Source organism: Cavia porcellus, unplaced genomic scaffold (genome assembly GCF_034190915.1).
Source record: "Cavia porcellus strain 051 isolate PalLab524CR breed Dunkin Hartley unplaced genomic scaffold, mCavPor4.1 scaffold_31, whole genome shotgun sequence".
In the NCBI taxonomy this organism is placed as follows: Eukaryota; Metazoa; Chordata; class Mammalia; order Rodentia; family Caviidae; genus Cavia; species Cavia porcellus.
This window is the reverse complement of record NW_026947514.1, coordinates 37,449,604-37,466,958: the sequence shown is the minus strand read 5'-3', so window position 1 is coordinate 37,466,958 and position 17,355 is coordinate 37,449,604. Positions and strand designations below refer to the sequence as shown.

General features: G+C 40.7%; 1 pseudogene; it reads right to left on the bottom strand.

Moving 5' to 3' along the window:
• Nucleotides 1–439: 439 nt before the first annotated feature.
• LOC100715895 (small ribosomal subunit protein eS6-like) lies at nucleotides 440–5,959 on the bottom strand (annotated as a pseudogene).
• Between the last annotated feature and the right edge of the window lie 11,396 nt (nucleotides 5,960–17,355).

Here is a 17,355-nt window from a genome sequence, read left to right as displayed (position 1 = left end):
TCTCTGTCTTCAGCTCCCTCCTATGGGAACCAGTGTCTCTCCCACTCCCCATGTCCCCATGTCACCCAGGAGTCGTTGCCCTCTGATTTGTTCTCCTGGCTATTTTTGATCCTAAGCTAGGCCCGCCCGCCTGCATTCCTCTGGCTGGTCGAGTTCTTCCTGTCCCTTCAGGATAGGTGAGTTGGGGAGGGCTCATAGGAAGGTGACCTAGAGGTAATGACTAGGTAAAGGGAACACGTGTGCATGTGTAAATCCAATATGACAATATAGTGAGGTTAGAGTGGGAACCTACACCGCTGTTCATGCAGGGCTGTGTACGAGTGTGTGTGCAAGTGTCTGTGTGCCTTACACACCAAGTAAGAGTCCTTAGGTGGCTCCTCCATCTCCCCTGCACTCTATCAGGAGGGGAGCTGGCTTTCCTGTTTGTCACTTAAGCATTTTATTTTTGGCTGGACTCAGACTTAGAAGTAGGAGCTCTCAGACAGGAAAGCCTGCATCTCTTGGCAATTTGTTTCTGGCATTTTTCTTTGGTTTTCTTTATCCTCTTGATCAGAAGTTCAGCATATTCTGCAGCCTCTCCTTTGCTTTTCTTAGTACGCAGCTTCCTCAGAGCAACACAGCGTATTTGTGTTGGAGGACACGTGGGAGTAACGAGATGCTGAATTGTGGGGGTTTTGGTCCTGGGCTTCTCACCTTCCTTGTTTAAGGACTTTCTGACAACATATTGGCGTTCATCATCTTCTTTAGTGAGACTGAAAAGTTTGTGGATTCTGCTTGCTCTTTTGGGCCCCAGGCACGGAGGCACAGTAGCATCAGTCAATCCAGGAATATCCTTCTCTCCTTTTTTTACAATAACCAAGCTGATGATGCACGCTCAGATTGGCATCCACAGCGCAACCTTGGACAGATTTAGGCCTTCTCTCTCGGGTTCCCTTGGTCCGTAACAGGGATGTCCCTTGCTCAGTAGCAAGCAAACTCAGCCATGAGTCACGACACCCTGCTTCATGCGGAGACCTTGTCTGTCGTTCCCACCACTGATCCGGGCCACACGACCCTCCCATTTTTCACCCAGAGTCAGCAGCAACGTCTGTGGCCACGCGCTGCCCATAGAAGGTAAGAAGTGTATGCTCATCACCCACCTCAGTGAGTTTCTGCCTGGGAAGGAGATGCTCAGCTTCGTCTTAAAGCAGCTGATCACCATCTAGATGCCAGGAAAAAGAGCTTTCCAGGTCTTTTATGTTTCTGGCTCTTTGGCGTTCTGTTAACTCTTTTTGTTTGTTTTCTGTGAAGACTTCTTACCATAATTGTGTCACCTGGTCTCTTTCCTCATCTAGTTTCTCTTTCCCTCCTCTGTCTTTATGATTGTTCTAACTGCAGGGACTGTGTGTAGAGGCAGAAACTGTGATTAGTAAAGTTTCTTATTAATTTCTTTAATGGCACTTGGTAAGATCTTATTTTACTGTTTTATTCTTTTTTTAAATTTTTGTACCTGGGATTGGACTTATGACCTTGCGCTTGCCAGGCAGGTGCTTGTACCACTGAGCTAAACCCCAGTCCCATCCTTTTTTTCCTACCTATTGTACCCTGTCCCTACACTTAGCAATCCTTTGTTTGTTTGTTTGGTCTTTTGGAGACAGAGCCTCACATGCAGCCCAGGCTGGCCTGCCTCAGCCTTCCCCGTGCTGAGATGACAGATGTGCACCACACGCCCAGCTGTCGATGTCGCTCCCGGCCGGCAGGAAGGACACACGACAAAGTCTGGCAGTGGACAACCTTTTCTTTTATTTTCTCTCCGTACAGCCTGCCCTGGGATCGCTCCCAGCCGAAGCCTCCTCTGGTCCGCTCCCCGCGGCTCCTTCCGTGCTTCGCTCCGAAGCCTCTACCGGTCCGCTCCCCGCGGCTCCTTTCGTGCTTCGCTCCGAAGCCTCTACCGGTCCGCTCCCCGCGGCTCCTTTCGTGCTTCGCTCCGAAGCCTCTACCGGTCCGCTCCCCGCGGCTCCTTTCGTGCTTCGCTCCGAAGCCTCTACCGGTCCGCTCTCCGTGGCTCCTTCCGGGCTTCTACTTCCCCCCAGGGGTGGCACCAGTATATATACGGATACAGTGTCCAATCATATTAAAGTAAGCAAGGCAAGCTGATTGGCTAACATATTATTGAGCGGGTTGTTTACGCGGTAAGCAGGAAACTAACGTGCTCGATGGGAGGGGTAATCTAACTCAGGCTTTACTCTTTACCACAGGCCGCATGATCGCTATATGCGGCGGCTCGGCAATGTGGTGGCTCCCAACACCCAGCGACACTTTGCAGCTGTTTCCTCATCACACGGCGGATCCTGGACCACGTCCGTCCATCCCCCAGTGACACCTCGATTTAACTCCCAGTGCTGGAGGGTGAGGGGAGTCCAACAAAGGACACTCTGAGAACCTAGACGATCAATCACTGTTCTCGCAGGTCAGGTATAATGATACCAGATTTATTTTACAAACAAATGAGTCTTATTATGATTATCTTTTGTGGAAGTGAAGGTAGTTATAGAGAGAAAAGTTATTTCAGTAGAAAAGTATACTGTATCCTGTGGATAGGAGAGTCTAGCCCTGTTCACTGTCTTTAAGGTTTCTTTTATCTTCTTAGACTAGATTTTTTTTTTTTTGTAGTACTCACCCCCAACTTTCTTTTCTTCTTCTTCTTCTTCTTTTTTTTTTTTGGTACCAAGGATTGAATTCACAACTCATGCTTCATAGGCAGGCGCTTGTGCCACTGAGCTAAATCTCTGGCCCTGTTTGTTTTCTGAGACAGGGTCTCACTATGTAGCCCAGGCTGGCCTTGGACTTGGCAGTCCTCCTGCCTCAGCCTCCACAGTGCTTGGAGTACAGGACTGTGTTACCACACCTGCCTCTCAACTGGATTCTTGGTTCTCCAAACTAACATTTCCAATTTTCTGTACCCTTCTATTTTTGATGACATCACTAAGAACAAAAACTATCCCTTTCTCTAAGTCTTGCAAACTGAAAGTAGACAATTTCACATAAAATTCAAAGAAATCACCCCGCTATCTCATGGGTGGGTGGCCTCCATGCCTTCTGCTTGGCTGGCCACTCAGAGACTTTGCCAAAGCATTTCCTGAAATATTCAGAGTAACACGATGTGTGGTAGGTCTCCAGGAGATCTGATTCTTGCACCGGAAGGAAGGAATTGCAAGTTATATACACATGGGGGGGAGGGGAAGCAGCTCCACTTATTGAAGGGGGAAGGTGAGCTCAGAGCTAGAGAATTGGTGCCAGCAGAAATAAGAAAGTAGCATGAGCAGACTTAATGCCTGGGTGGAGAGGAGAAAAGGGAGGGAGAGGAGTAACTGGCTTTTAGCTTTAAAAAACACGCTTCCTGCCTAGCATGTCTCTCATTGGATATTGCGTTTGCAGATAAATGATTGACAGGATGCTGCAGTCCCCTCAGGGGTATCCAGGGCATAGTACTTTCCCATAATTTTACTCTGCTATATTCACACCATGACTTAGGGTCCCTGTGTGTTAACTTTTTTTTTTTTTTTTTTTTTTGTGCCAGGTAGGTGCTTACACCACTGAGCTAAAACCCCAGCCCCCTCTGTGTTAACTATTAGTGAATTTGGGGCAGGGAAAATGTTGGTATATGTCAAGCTAGAGTATTTAATACACAGATACTTGGGCCTGGAGATTTAGGAATTTCATGGATGTTTGTTATTTTTATTTTTGCTTCTCTTATGATAGTGGAAGGAAGATTGGCCCCAGGAGAGTTGCCCAAATTCAGGTGAATGGAGGGGGAGTGATCTCCTGGCCTCCACTGTGGTGTTTACTCTAAGAGTTGAACATATGTTTGGAGTTCAAAATATATAAATCTTCTAATGGAGCCCCTTTCAGATGCAGAGACTAAGTTTATGAGTATCTAGGAATGTAGCTCAATGGTAGAAAAAATGCCTTGGGTGTGCAAGAACCTGGGCTGGATCCCAGCACTACCAAAGCATAAGGAAGAGAAGAAACTGGGCTTGTGATTGGCTTCAGTCGTTGATCTTTCGCATTCTTTTATTTCCATAGAAATACCTCCGTTAAGCACCTGCTTGTGCACACAACACAGAGTCCATACTTTGCTGGGAAGCCACCTGCAGGGCAAAAATGAAACCCAATCATTTTTTTTTTCTTTTTATCAGTACCAGGGATTGAACTCACAACTGCCTGCTTGCAGGCAGGCGCTTATACCGCTGAGCTAAACCCCAGCCCCTAAACCCAATCTCTTAACAAGACTGAACTCTTGCCAGAGCTGCAAGGCTGGCCCAGTGAGTTACGGGTTGATTTCTCAATTCAGCTTCTGGACGATGGAGCTTCTTGCGAGAAATTTCAGATGCAAAATAATGGGGTTTAGTTCATGCTACCCCAAAATAGACTACTTTGGCTTATTTTTTTTCCTTTTTCTCTTTTTTTATAGGTACTGGGGATCAAACTCACGACCGCCTGCTTGCAAGGCAGGTGCTTATGCCACTGAGCTAAATCCCCAGCCCCTACTTTGGCTTATTGAAAAATAGAAGTACTATGATCTCTCTGAACATCCCTATCTGTTTTTTCTCTGACACAGGGTCATATTTCATCATGTAAAACTACAACATGCTATGGTTTTGTCTAGATGTCCCCTAAAGCCTCATGCAGTCATGGGGCCAGGCTTCTAGAGTTCATGGGAGTAAATTAATGGTCCAGTGTCAGGATTACGGATATGAGTGCTACACACACACCCGAGCGTGGGTGACAGTATAAGGGACAGAAAGAGTCTCCTTTCCATGCTCTTCCCCGTTTTGTGCTTGTTGCTTTTGCTGTCTTCTGCTGCCATGAACTTCTGCCCTCTGCCATTTGACACCTTGCTTTGGAATCAGCTGATTATGTACTGAAACCTCCACAATTGTGAGCTAAATAAACCTTTCCTTCCTTAACTTTCCTTAACTTTGGGTGTCAGGTATTTTGTTTCAGCAATGAGAGGAAAGTAACCAACACACCACATTTTCTCATCCATTCATCTGCTGATGGACATACAGAGCGCTTCCAAGATTTAGCTATTATGAATTGTGCTGCTATAAACATGGGTAGGCATATGTCCAATATGTTGTTTTCAAGTCTTTCAGGAAGATACCTGGAAGAAAGAGAGTAACTGACTCAAATGGAATTTCTGGTGTTAGTGTTTGAGGAGTCTCCACACCGATTTCCACAGTGGTCGCACCTGTCTACGTTCCCACCAGCAGTGGAGAAGTTCTTGTTGTCTGCAGCCTCACCAACATTTGTTATTATTTGATTTCCTGGATGAGAAAGAACCTTAATGTTGATTTAATTTGCATTTGTATAATGGCCCTCAATATTGAGCATTTCTTCATGTATTTATTGGCTATTTGTATTTCTTTTTCTGCAAAGTGTTCATTTTTGTTGTCCCCCTTTTTTGGATTGGATCTTTAATGGGAGGGAAGTAAAATTTTATGAGTTCTTTATACATTCTAGCTATTAGTCCTCTGTCTGAAGTGCATGTGACAAAATTGCTTTTCCTCATACTGCAGATTGTCTTTTTCACTCTGGTGGTGTCCTTTGCTGTGCAGAAGTTTTTAAATTTAACATGGTCTCATTTGTTTTTCTCAATATTGTTTCCTGTGCAACCAGAGTTCTGTTCAGAAAGTCTTTTCTATGCCTATGAATTCAAGAGTTTTACCTATTTTATCTTCTGGCAGGTTAAGTGCTTCTCTCCACCATCTCCTAGAACTGAATTAGCCAGAACCAATGAAGGGGTCCGCCTTGTGCACGGCCAGATTGCCAGTGGCATTATCACTGCCACTTGCCATAGTCGTGTCCACTTCACCCTCACAGACCACTTCACAAACTTCTGAAATGAGTCACCCTCATATGTGTCCATTGAACTGGGTTCCATGTCTGATCCATGAGACCACCTTACCTCCTCCATGGCTTTCAGGGTGAGGCAGGGCACCCATAGGGAGATGTCTCAGGTAACTGCTGCCTGCTTGGACCTGTAGTGCTCCCTGACTCCTGCTGAGCCACCCTCTTCTTTTGAATTTTGAGACAGTATCTCATTAAGTTGCTTAGACTGTGCTGGAACTTGTGAGCCTCCGCCTCAGCCTCCCAAGTTAATACATTTTTAGTTAAATTTGCATGTAGTAATTGTACATATTTGTAGAGAATAGTATGACATTTGAGTGCATGTATACAATGGGTAATGATTATATCAGGATAATTGTATATCTGTCTCCTCAGTTATATGCCATTTCTCTGCATTGGGAATATTCAAAATCTTATGAGCTATTTTGAAATACTGTTGAGTTACGACCAACCATTGTTATTCTACTGTTACAAAGCATTAAAAATTATTCTTGCTATCCAACTGCACTCCATACCCACTAACCATTCTTTCTCATCCCTGCTTTGCCACAAGGATGTAGAGGAGTACGTGGATTAGATTTAAAACATTCCTACAAAAGTCTCTTACTTATAAGTGGGGCCTTTAAAGGTTATTGGATCGTGGGGGTGCTGTACTCATCAATGGGTCAACCCATCAATGATTTCATAAGTAACTGTGCGTTAAGAGGTGAGGCCTGATCAAAAACTATGCATCCCTTGAGTTGTGACCTGGAGGTTAGATTTCCCTCCCTGCTGCCTCCATTCTCCCCCTGCTTCCTGGATTCCATGAAGTGAGCACCTTTCCTTCTGCACAGCCTTCCAGCATGATGCTCCTTCCTTGCCGCCAGCTGGCCATGGACTGAATCTCCTGAACCGTGAGCCAAATTAAACCTCTCCTCCTTTAAGTTGTGAGTGTCAGTTATTTTGTCCTACTAATGGACAGTAATTAATATAGGGACATTCTATGCTACTCTCTGTTTCTTTTGCAATAAATAGTTGCACGTGAGAACATGAAGTATTTGTCTTTCTATGTGTGTCTAATCTCCCTTAACATTAACATACTCTGATTCCATCTGCGTGGCTGCAAGTGTTTTAGCATTTTAGTTTTTAATGGCTTGATAATATTCTATTATGATATATATCTTATGTTTGACCCATTCCTGAATCAGTAGACACACAAGTTGGTTCTTTATCTTGCTGTTATGGATAGTGCTGCAGTGTTGGGAACTGGGCTGCATAAGGGTGAAGTTGCAGAACACAGTGCTTTCTGGATTTATTGGAAAGCTCATATCCACAGCCTCTGAAGACAAGATAACACTGCTGCTGAATCTCACGCAAAGGATTCAATGGAAATAAAACTGCCAACCAGAGATCAAACAGTTGTCTTTATTAGCGAGATTGACTCCCTTGTTCTAACTGTCCTAGATCCCACTCATTTTCCCCACATCTATTCCAGCTATCTTTCCCACTTGTTGGGAAACCCAGTAAATACAGGCACTGCAGAGAGGCTTCGTTCCTACAATTCTGACTTCCCTGGACTCCACAAACCATATTTGCACTTGTCTTTATCTAATCTTTTTCCATAAACTTATCTCAGATCAAGAGCCTGATCAGCTCCTAATACTACAATAAACATGAGAGGGTGGAAGTCTCTTCCACATACTGATTTCCCTTCCCCTGGATACACACCTCATAGTGGGACTGCTGGGTCCTACGATGATTCTATTTATTCTTTAAAACAGTTTACTTTATTGGAACATTTTGGATATACAGAATGATAACATTCACCACAGGCTATCTGTACCCATACATGATATATCTTGCTTCTTTTTTATTCTATATCTTGTCTTTTAAGCAATCTCCATACCACTATCCATAATGACTATAATACCTGCCCATCAACAGTATACGACAGTGTCCCTTTCTCTAAGTTGCTTCTTTGTTTCTTTCTTGGCTTCAACAATATTAATTTATTTTTTACTAGTTCTGGAGACTAAGAGTGCTAAGTTAAAGAGTCCCAAAGATTGGTTTCCTCAGAAGCCTCTCTCCTTGGTGTTATAGTTACAGTAGATTCCTGTCTTCATCTTCAAATGGCATTCTTCATCAATGTGTGCTTGCACTCACATTTTCTTCCTTTTTTATTTTAAAAAAGCAAAGCAGAAAAAGGATAGAAATAATACAGAATTTTTAAAAAACAGTAAGAAATCAGTACTAGTTAATATATTGCATATTGTTATCTTAGAAGTAGTTGTTCAGGTTGCAAGATGTGGCATAAAAATGATCAAATAATCAAACAATGACAGCACAAACTTCTTTGCAATGAACTAACAGAGAATTAGTAGCATAGTTGTCTATCTTGCACACATGTACATACATATAATCTTTCCTTTCTTTTATTTTTCATTTTCCCTATCCCAGTTGTTCTTTCCTTTTGAGTACTTTCTTTCTTTTTTATTATTACAATATCTATTGTACATTTGAGATCTGATTACTGTTTCAGTTATTATTATTATTTATTTTTAAACTAGGGAGACAATATGGTATTTACAAATGTGAGTCTGATTTATTTCACTTATGACTATAGTCTCAAGTTCTCTCCATTTACCTATAAAATATCAAGATGATCCATTTTATAGCTGATTAATATTCTGTTGGAAAAAAACATCTTTTTTTTGTCTGTTCTGCGGTTGATGGGCATTCTGGTTGTTTTCAAGATTTAGCTTGTTATGGTTTGTGTCTAGGTGCCCCCCCCCAAGCCTCATGTGGTCATGTAGGTGACTGAATCTAAGTTTGTGATTAGTTTATTGTCTAGCACTGGGATTGGCAATATGAGTCCTGCACCCACCCATGGGTGGAGCCAACATACAACATACAGATGAGAAGATGTGTCTTCCTTTTTTGCTCTGTTTCTTCTTACTGTTTGTGGTGGCCATGAACGGCTGCCCTGTCATACCTTCCTGCCTTGGAATGAGTTGAGTATGGACTGAAACCGAAACTGTAAGAAATAAACCTTCCCTTCCCTAATTTTGGGCGTCAGGTATTTTATGTCAGCAACAAGAGAAAAGTAACTAAGACATAGCTATTACAAATTGTGTTACTATAAACGTGGGTGTGCATATATCGCTGCTGTGACCTGACATTTTTAATTTTTCTGGGAAAATACCCAGAAGGGAAATAGCGGGATTGAATGAGACTTCCAACCCTAGTTTGTTGAGGAATCTCCATTCTGATTTCCACAGTGGCTGCACCAGTCTACACTCCCGCCAACGATGAAAATATGCTCCATTTTTCCCACTGTGCAGTTGACACTTACTATCAATTGATTTTTTGATAGCAGCTATTCATTCTATAGTGAGATGGAATATTAATGTTGTTTTAATTTGCATTTCTTGAATGATCATTTCTTGTTTGTGAACATTTCTTTATGTATTTATTTGCTATTTGTATTTCTTCATCTGAGAAGTAAATGTTCATCTCATGCCCATTTTTGGAGTGGGCCTTTGAATTTGGGGGGCCTGATAGTTTTCAATTCTTTATATGTTCTAGATATAAGTCCTTTGTCTGAGGGGTTGCTGGCTAAAATTCTTTCCCATTTTGTGGGTTTTCTTTTCATTCTGTTGGTGATTTCTTTTGAAATGCAAAAACTTTTTAATAAGTTGAGATCCCAGTTGTTGATTTTTGAAGTACTTCCCATGTGGTTTGTGTTTGGCTTGTGAACTCTGCCAACTTCTATGTCTTCAAGATTTCTACATACAAAAAGAGGGGTGGGGGCTGGGGATTTAGCTCAGCAGCATAAGCACCTGCCTTGCAAGCAGGTGGTCATGAGCTCGATCCCTGGTACCAATAAAAAAAAAAATTTCTACATACTTGTCTTCCACTAGATTTAGTGTTCTAATTTAATATTTAGATCTTTGATCCCTTTTTTTTAATTTCAGGAGAAAAAGGGGAAAAAAGCAGAAAAAGGGTACAAGTTATACAGAATTTCAGAAAAAAAAATAAACAGGAAATCACTAGTTAATGAATTACATATTGTCATCTTAGAAATACTTGTTCAAGTTACAAGATTAAAGCATATAAAGTGGACATTCAAACAGCAAGACTGCAAACAGTTCTGTTCAATGATCCAACAAAACTCAGTAATATCATTGTCTGTCTTATACACTTAAATTTACATGCAGTTATACCATTTAGAGCACTTTCTTTTCCTCTCTTTTGTACAATGACTATTACACATTTTGGGTTTTATTGCTCCCACAGTTCTTATTGCTTTTTTTGGAAGAGTGTAAAACCAAATGTGACTTAACAGAACAGAATCGGTTAAATCAAAAGGGTGGACATAATAGATAATGTAAAAACATAATACAAGGTGATCAACAATGGTTACCATAATGCCTCCCGCTATCTCAAATAGAATTGCCTATATCATCAGTTATAATAAAATTGAACAAAACAGTAAAGAACGAAACCAACAAACCAAAACATTGGAGACATTACAGGTCTTCAAAAGTAGATAACAGTCAACCAGTATGGGTGTCATAATGAATCCCACTATCTTCACAGCTGTTGCCTAAACTTTCGAACCTGGTACTATCAAGCAAAGCAGAATAGAGGAACATCAGTCAAAACAAGATGGTGAGAGCAATACAGGGCTTCAAATCAAGTTAATAGAATATCAAAGTGGGTTACTATAATGTATCCTGCTTTTTTAAAATTTATTTTTCCTTTAATTAAAAGGATAAAAATAAAAAAGTAAATAATAAAGTGGAGATTGAGATAAAAGAGGGCATAACAACTAAACAGTGCAGATCAATACATAACCATTTAAGCAAATTAGTGTTTCACCACAAGATAATCCCAACATAAAAGTAGTTATCATATTGTCTCTTTCCTTGAGATCTTTGAGTATAACTTCGTATACTGTAGCATCAAATATATCAACACAATGTATAACCATTCAAGAGAATGACAGTATTACATGGTATTTAGAATCAACTAACAGATAATGAACTATGGTTTCTGTATAATCTCCTTGTCTATAAAAGTTTTTGTTTATACTATCACATATAATAAAATCCAATAAGATACAACATGTTAAGACCGATGGAGACAGAAGAACAAAAGCTTGATGGGACTTCAAAATAAGATGATACCAAATCAGCACTACCTATTATGACGTCGTTTTCTCCAAGATAGCTGTTCCTGTCATCCAGTCTTCTCTGCCTCATTTCTCTTGAGCTCTTTTTCTGTCATTAGCTGTCAGCTTGTCTTCTTCATTTTGTTTTCTGCTCCATTCATTGTGGCCTCTCTGCCACTATTTCTGGATTCTTCATATTTTTCTTTTTTAGAATATCCTGCAGTATTCTCTGTAGAGTTGAATTGGTGGTTGCATATTCCCCTAGTTCCTCTTTATCCTAAAAGCACCTTGTTTTTCCATCAATTTCCAGGGATAGTTGTGCAGGATATCTCAATCTTGGCTGGAGGTTATTATCTTTCAAAGCTTGAATTATTTCCCCCACGCTCTTTGTGATTTGATGGTTTGTGTTGAGAAGTCTGCTGTAATTCTGATGGGTGTTCCCTTGTAAGTGATTTGTTTCTTGTCTCTGACAGCTTTTAATATTCTGTTCTTATATTGGATTTCTAGAATTTTGATTATTATATGTCTGGGTGTAGCTCTATTTGGGTTGTAGGTAGCTGGAGTCTTATATGCCTCATATATCTGAGTATCTTTACCTTTTGCTAAATTAGGGAAATTCTCTTGGATTATTTCTGTGAATAGCTTTTGTAGTCCATTTGTTTGTGTCCCTACTTCTTCTTTTATGTTCTTAATTCTTAAGTTATAGATCCTCTTATCATCTTCTAGTTTTTGTATTGTTGCTGGTTTTTTTTGTTATTTTTAAGAAGTTTTTCATTTCATGCTCCCATATTACAAATCTTCCCTCCAGTTCAGATAATCTGTCCTTAATTTCTTTCACGCTGTTATGCCAGTTTTTGATAGAGTTTTTAGTTTCCTGGTAATCTCTTTGAACCTGCTTCACGTATTCTATGTGTTCTCTATTTTCTCCATCAAATAATTCTCCCCTCTTTTTTTGTTGTTCCCTTCCACCATCTGCTTTTTCTTGGATGGTGCTTAGCATTTCTCTGACTATTCTGCTTATGTCTTGCTTCAGGTCATTAATAACTTCATTCCTGAACTCATCTATGAGGCTCTGGAGATAGTCTTTTATGTCTATTGGTGGCGTGTCTACTATTGCCTGTTTCTCAGGATTGGGTCCAAGGAAACTTTCTTGTTGCTCCCTCTTCCCATATTCTTTGTTCCTTATATATGCAAGCATATATAGGAGGCCCAGCTTCCTTCCCTGTCGGCCACAGTCTGACTGAATTGCGCCAGCTAGGTGTTCCCGCCCATCGCAGTGCACCAGAGAGTTATGGACCAGGCAGTCTATGTGGGGCCCGCCCCTCCCTACTGAAAGGCCTTACCGCTAGGGTGCACCTTCAGGTGCTGGGACCTGGGTTGTGCTAGCCTACTGGGTTTCAGCCAGCAGCATCACATAGGCTAGGCACTGCTCACCAATCCCGCTTGAGAGGGGGATATGTGACTGAAGTCACTACAGCTCCCTGTTCCAGCAAGTCTGCCTGGTCCCAGAATGTCCTCTGTTGGCACCTCCTAGACCATGGGAGAGTCCCAGTTTCCCTCACTCACCAGAGGTCGACGCACAGCTCCCCGCCCACCCAGCTCTTAACTCCATTCACCGATTCCTGTTCTCAGCACTTTTGAGCGTCTCTCTCCCTGCTGAGCCGATTCAGATGCAGCTGTGGTGGCAGGAAACCCAAATCGTGGCTTTCAATGGCGCGGGCTCCAGCTTCCACACTCAGGCTTTATCTGTTCCTGTTATAGCACCAGGATTGCATTCCCAGTTGGTATCTCTCAGCCCAGTTCGTTCTTGGGTCAGCAGGGTATATCTCCTCTTGGTTAGGATTCCTCCCTCCACACCATTCCTGGATTCTAAGCTGGGTCTCAGAGAGAGCCTGTGTAGCTGCTGCTATCTGTCTGCCATGTTCGAAATTCCCCGATCCATTCTGACTTTAGTTTGGTGCATGGTGATAGACATAGCTCTTGCTTCAGTCTTCAGCATGTGGAAAGCCAATTTTTTCAGCACCATTTATTACAGAGGTGATCTTGCTTCCACTGAACATGTTTATCCCCTTTGTCAAATATAAAGTGGCTGAGTATCTTTGTAGTTGTGTTTGCATCTTCTAATCTGTTCCATTGATCATCAGGTCTGCTTTTTTGTTTTTTTATTTTTTGCTAGTACCATGCTGATTTTATCACTGTAGCTTTGTAGTATAATTTCATGTCAGGGATTGAGATGCTTCCTACCTAGCTTTTGCTGCCCAGGATTGCCTTTGCTAATCTAAGTCTCTTCTATTTCCAAATGAATTTTAGGAATGTTTTCTCTATATCTGTAAGGTATGTTAATGGTATTTTGATTGGAATTGCATTAAATCTGTATATAGCAGTTTTGGGAATATGGCTATTTTTACAATGTTGGTTCTTCCTAACCAAGAGCAAGGGATATGTTTCCATCTTCTGACATCCTCTTCAATCTCCTTTTTTAGAGTACTCTAGTTTTCAGCATATAGGTCTTTTACATTCTTTGTTAGGTTAATTCCCAAGTATTTCATTTTTTTGGATGCTAGTGTGAAAGGTGTTGCTTCCGTAATTTCTCTCTCATTGAATTTGTTGTTTTTGTACAGGAATACTATTGATTTTTGAGTGTGACTTTATATCCAGCTACACTGCTAATTTGTTTATTAACTCTAGTAGTTTTTAATGGAGTTTTCTGGGTCCTCTATATAAAGTATCAGGTCATTGGCAAATAGTGATAATTAAACTTCTTCCTTTCCTATCTTTATTGCTTTTGTTTCTCTTTCTTGTCTGATTGCTCTGGCTAGTGTTTCCAGAACTCTATTGAGTAGGAATGGTGATAGTGGAATCTTTGTCTTACTTCTGATTTTAGAGTGAAAGCTTTTAGTTTTTGTCCATTTCTAATGTTGGCTGTTGGTTTGTCATATATGGCCTTTATGAGAGTGAGTTAAATACTATCTATTCTGAGTTTCTGTAGAGTTTTAACATGAACAAGTGTTGGACTTTATCAAAAATTTGTTCTGTATTGATTGAGATGATCATGTGATGTTTGGTTTTGGTTCTGTTGATGTGGTATATTACATTTATTGATTTGCATGTGTCAAACTACCCCTGCATTCCTGGAATAAATCCCACTTGGTCATGATGCATAATCTTCTTGATGATTTGCTGCATTCTATTTGCCAGTATTTTATTGAGAATTTTTGCATCAACGTTCATTAGTGAGACTGGCCTACAGTTCTTCTTTATGGTTGGGTCCTTCTCATGTTTTGGTATCAGAGTAATACTTGCCTCCAGGAATGATTTAGGGAGGATTGCTTCCTTTTCAATTTCATTGAAGAGCTTAAGGAGTATTGGCATCAAATTTTTTCTAAATGTCTTGTAGAATTCAGCTGTGCATCCATCAGGACCTGGGCTTTTCTTTGTTGGTAAGTTTTTAATCATGTTTTCAATTTCAGTAGCTGATGTTATAGGGTTATTCAAAATTGTTTTATCCTCTTGATTGAACTTTGGCAGTTCATATATTTCTAGAAATTTGTCAATTTCTTCTGTATGCATAAAGATTTTTAAAGGAGGTATTCATGATGTTTTGAATTTCTATGGGATCTGTAGTAATTTCTCTTTTCAGTCCTTATTGTGTGAACTTGAGTTTTTGCTTTCTTTTTTTTTGGATAAGGTTGGTTAGAAGCTTATCAATTTTGTTTGTTCTCTCAAAACACTAGCTCTTTGATTCATTAATTCTTTGTATTTTTTTTTTATTGGTACCAGGGATCAAACTCACAACCGCCTGCTTGCAAGGCAGGTGCTTATGTTGCTGAGCTAAATCCCCAGCCCCTGTATTGTTTTTTTAGTCTCAATTGCATTAATTTCTGCTCTGATGTTTATAATTTTCTCTCTTCTTTGAGCTTTGGGTATCACTTGCTCTTCTTTTTCTAGAAGCTTGAGATATAGAACTAGGTAGTTTATTTGTGCGTGTTCTATTTCCTTGATGTGACAATTTATTGCTATATATTTTCCTCTTAGGACCACTTTCCTTGCACCCCACAGGTTTCAGTATGTTGTATTTGCATTTTCATTGAATTGTAGATATTGCTTAATTTCTTCTTTAATTTCATTTGGAACTCGCTGGTTGTTCAGGATGTTGTTATTTAATTTCCAGGTATTTATGCAGGTTTTGCAATTTATTTTTTCTTTTTTCTTTTTTTTTTTTGTCTTTTTCCTTTTTATCAGTACCAGGGATTGAACTCATGACTGCCTGCTTACAAGGCAGGCACTTATGCCGCTGAGCTAAATCCCCAGCCCCAAGGTTTTGCAATTTCTTTCGCCATTAATTTCCAATTTCAGTACACTCTGGTCAGATAATATGCATAGAAAAATTTCAGTCCCTTTATGTTTACTTAAGAATGTTATATGGGCTAATATATGGTCTGTTTTGGAGAATGTCCCATGTGGACATGAGAAGAATGTGTATTCTGCTGTGGTTGACTGTAACACTCTGTAAACGTCTACTAAGTCCATTTGTTCATAGGTTTGATTCAGTTCTGTTATTTCATTACTGACTTTTTGTCTAGTTGATCTATCTCTGTGACAATAGGGTGTGAAGCTTCCCTGTTATAACTGTGTTCTGTGTATTTGGCTTTTCATGTCCATTAGTATTTGTCATATATAGTTGGATGCTCCTGTATTTTTTCTAGGCTGACTAGCCTAGGAATATTGATGCAAGCTAACCCTTAGTTTCTGCTGTTACTATGTTTTCAGGTTGTTCCAAGCCATGAGATCTATCTGGCTGTAGTGTTTGCCTCATCTGGGACCATACTGTGTCACTAGGTGTCTCATAAGCACTTTTGATTTCCTCCAGGTTGGGGGAGGTCTTATTGGCATCCTCCTCAACTCCCCTACGTTCTCTGTATGGAGGGAGAATTCACCCACACTTTTACAGCTGGAGGGACTTTGCTACTTTTCCTGTTTGCCCACTGCAGACCTCTATTTTGGGGGCAGACTCACCACACAGACGCAAGCCTGCTGAGGTCCTCTGTGTGGATGAGGGATTAGTGATTAGTGATTAGTGATTACTGATTACTCCCATCAACCCAGCAAGATTAATCCACTGAAGTAAAAGGTCTTGGGAGAAAGAGGCATAGCCAAAGATCCACAGCAGTACTAGGTTCAAGAGGTTGAGGAGGAAGGGGCAGCCAAAGATCCCCTGCCCCCCAAAGTCTGGGGCATGAGGGCTGCCAGGCACCTAAAAATCTATCACACTTTCTTCTACTTCATTTTCCAGAAAATTAGATTGAAAATTTGTGAATGGATGTGAATGAATTATTAGTCAATCAAATAATGAGTCTAACCTTCACAGGGCCAAGGTTTCTGCCATTTCTGTTTCATTTTAGAAATATCTGGATATGATTATAGATGTTTAACCATGACTTCAAATACAGTTTTAAGGACTAGAGATATACCTTAATGGTACAGCATCTGCCTGGCATGTGCAAGGACCTGAGTTTAATACCTAAAACCAAATAAATAAATAAAATATTTTTAATATTCACCAATTATCATTCTTTGTTTGTTTAGTCTATTTCTTTTAAAATGATCAAGCACACGTGGGAAAATCCACGGGACTTTACCTATAAGAGTCAGGCTTCAGACCATCTTCAGATGACTTTGTCACAAGAAGCTGAGGTCAGAGTTCAGGTGTGCTGTGATGGTCATGTTCTTTGGGGAGTACTACCTTGAGGGTTTGTTCTCTATTTGAACTTATGGCAGCACAACAGGTGTTAGTTTAGACCTCTGGATTTAGTAGGTACAGAAGGAATCATTACTGTCGTGTACTGCAGTTTTCACATTTCACAGAACACAGAGGAACTCAGAGAGGGGAACTCTGAGAGCACAAGGCACCCAGAAATTTGATATTTTATTTCTAGAACCAAGTTTCATATAGTACCAGAGCATACTGATAGCCCTTTGAGTTCTGGAACTTACAAAAGTTAAGGATAGTTGAAAGATGTTCAGAATAGTTCAATATTTATGACATGTATTTGGAGGAGCACAGCTAATTGTAGGAGTGTCATGTGAGTGACTATATAAGAGGATATAAGAGAAAAGGAGGCTGGGAGCTTCAGTGTGCTACATGGTGTGAGCTGAAGGCCTGCACAGCATGTTCCACCTATCCATGTAGCCTTGCTACCCACTTGGTCCTGTTAAGGCCTCCCATGGCAACTCCAGGTCACTGGAGAGCTTTAGCATGTGTCTGGTGCAAGCTGAAGCCTGCAGCATATTCCATGTATCCAGGCAGCCTT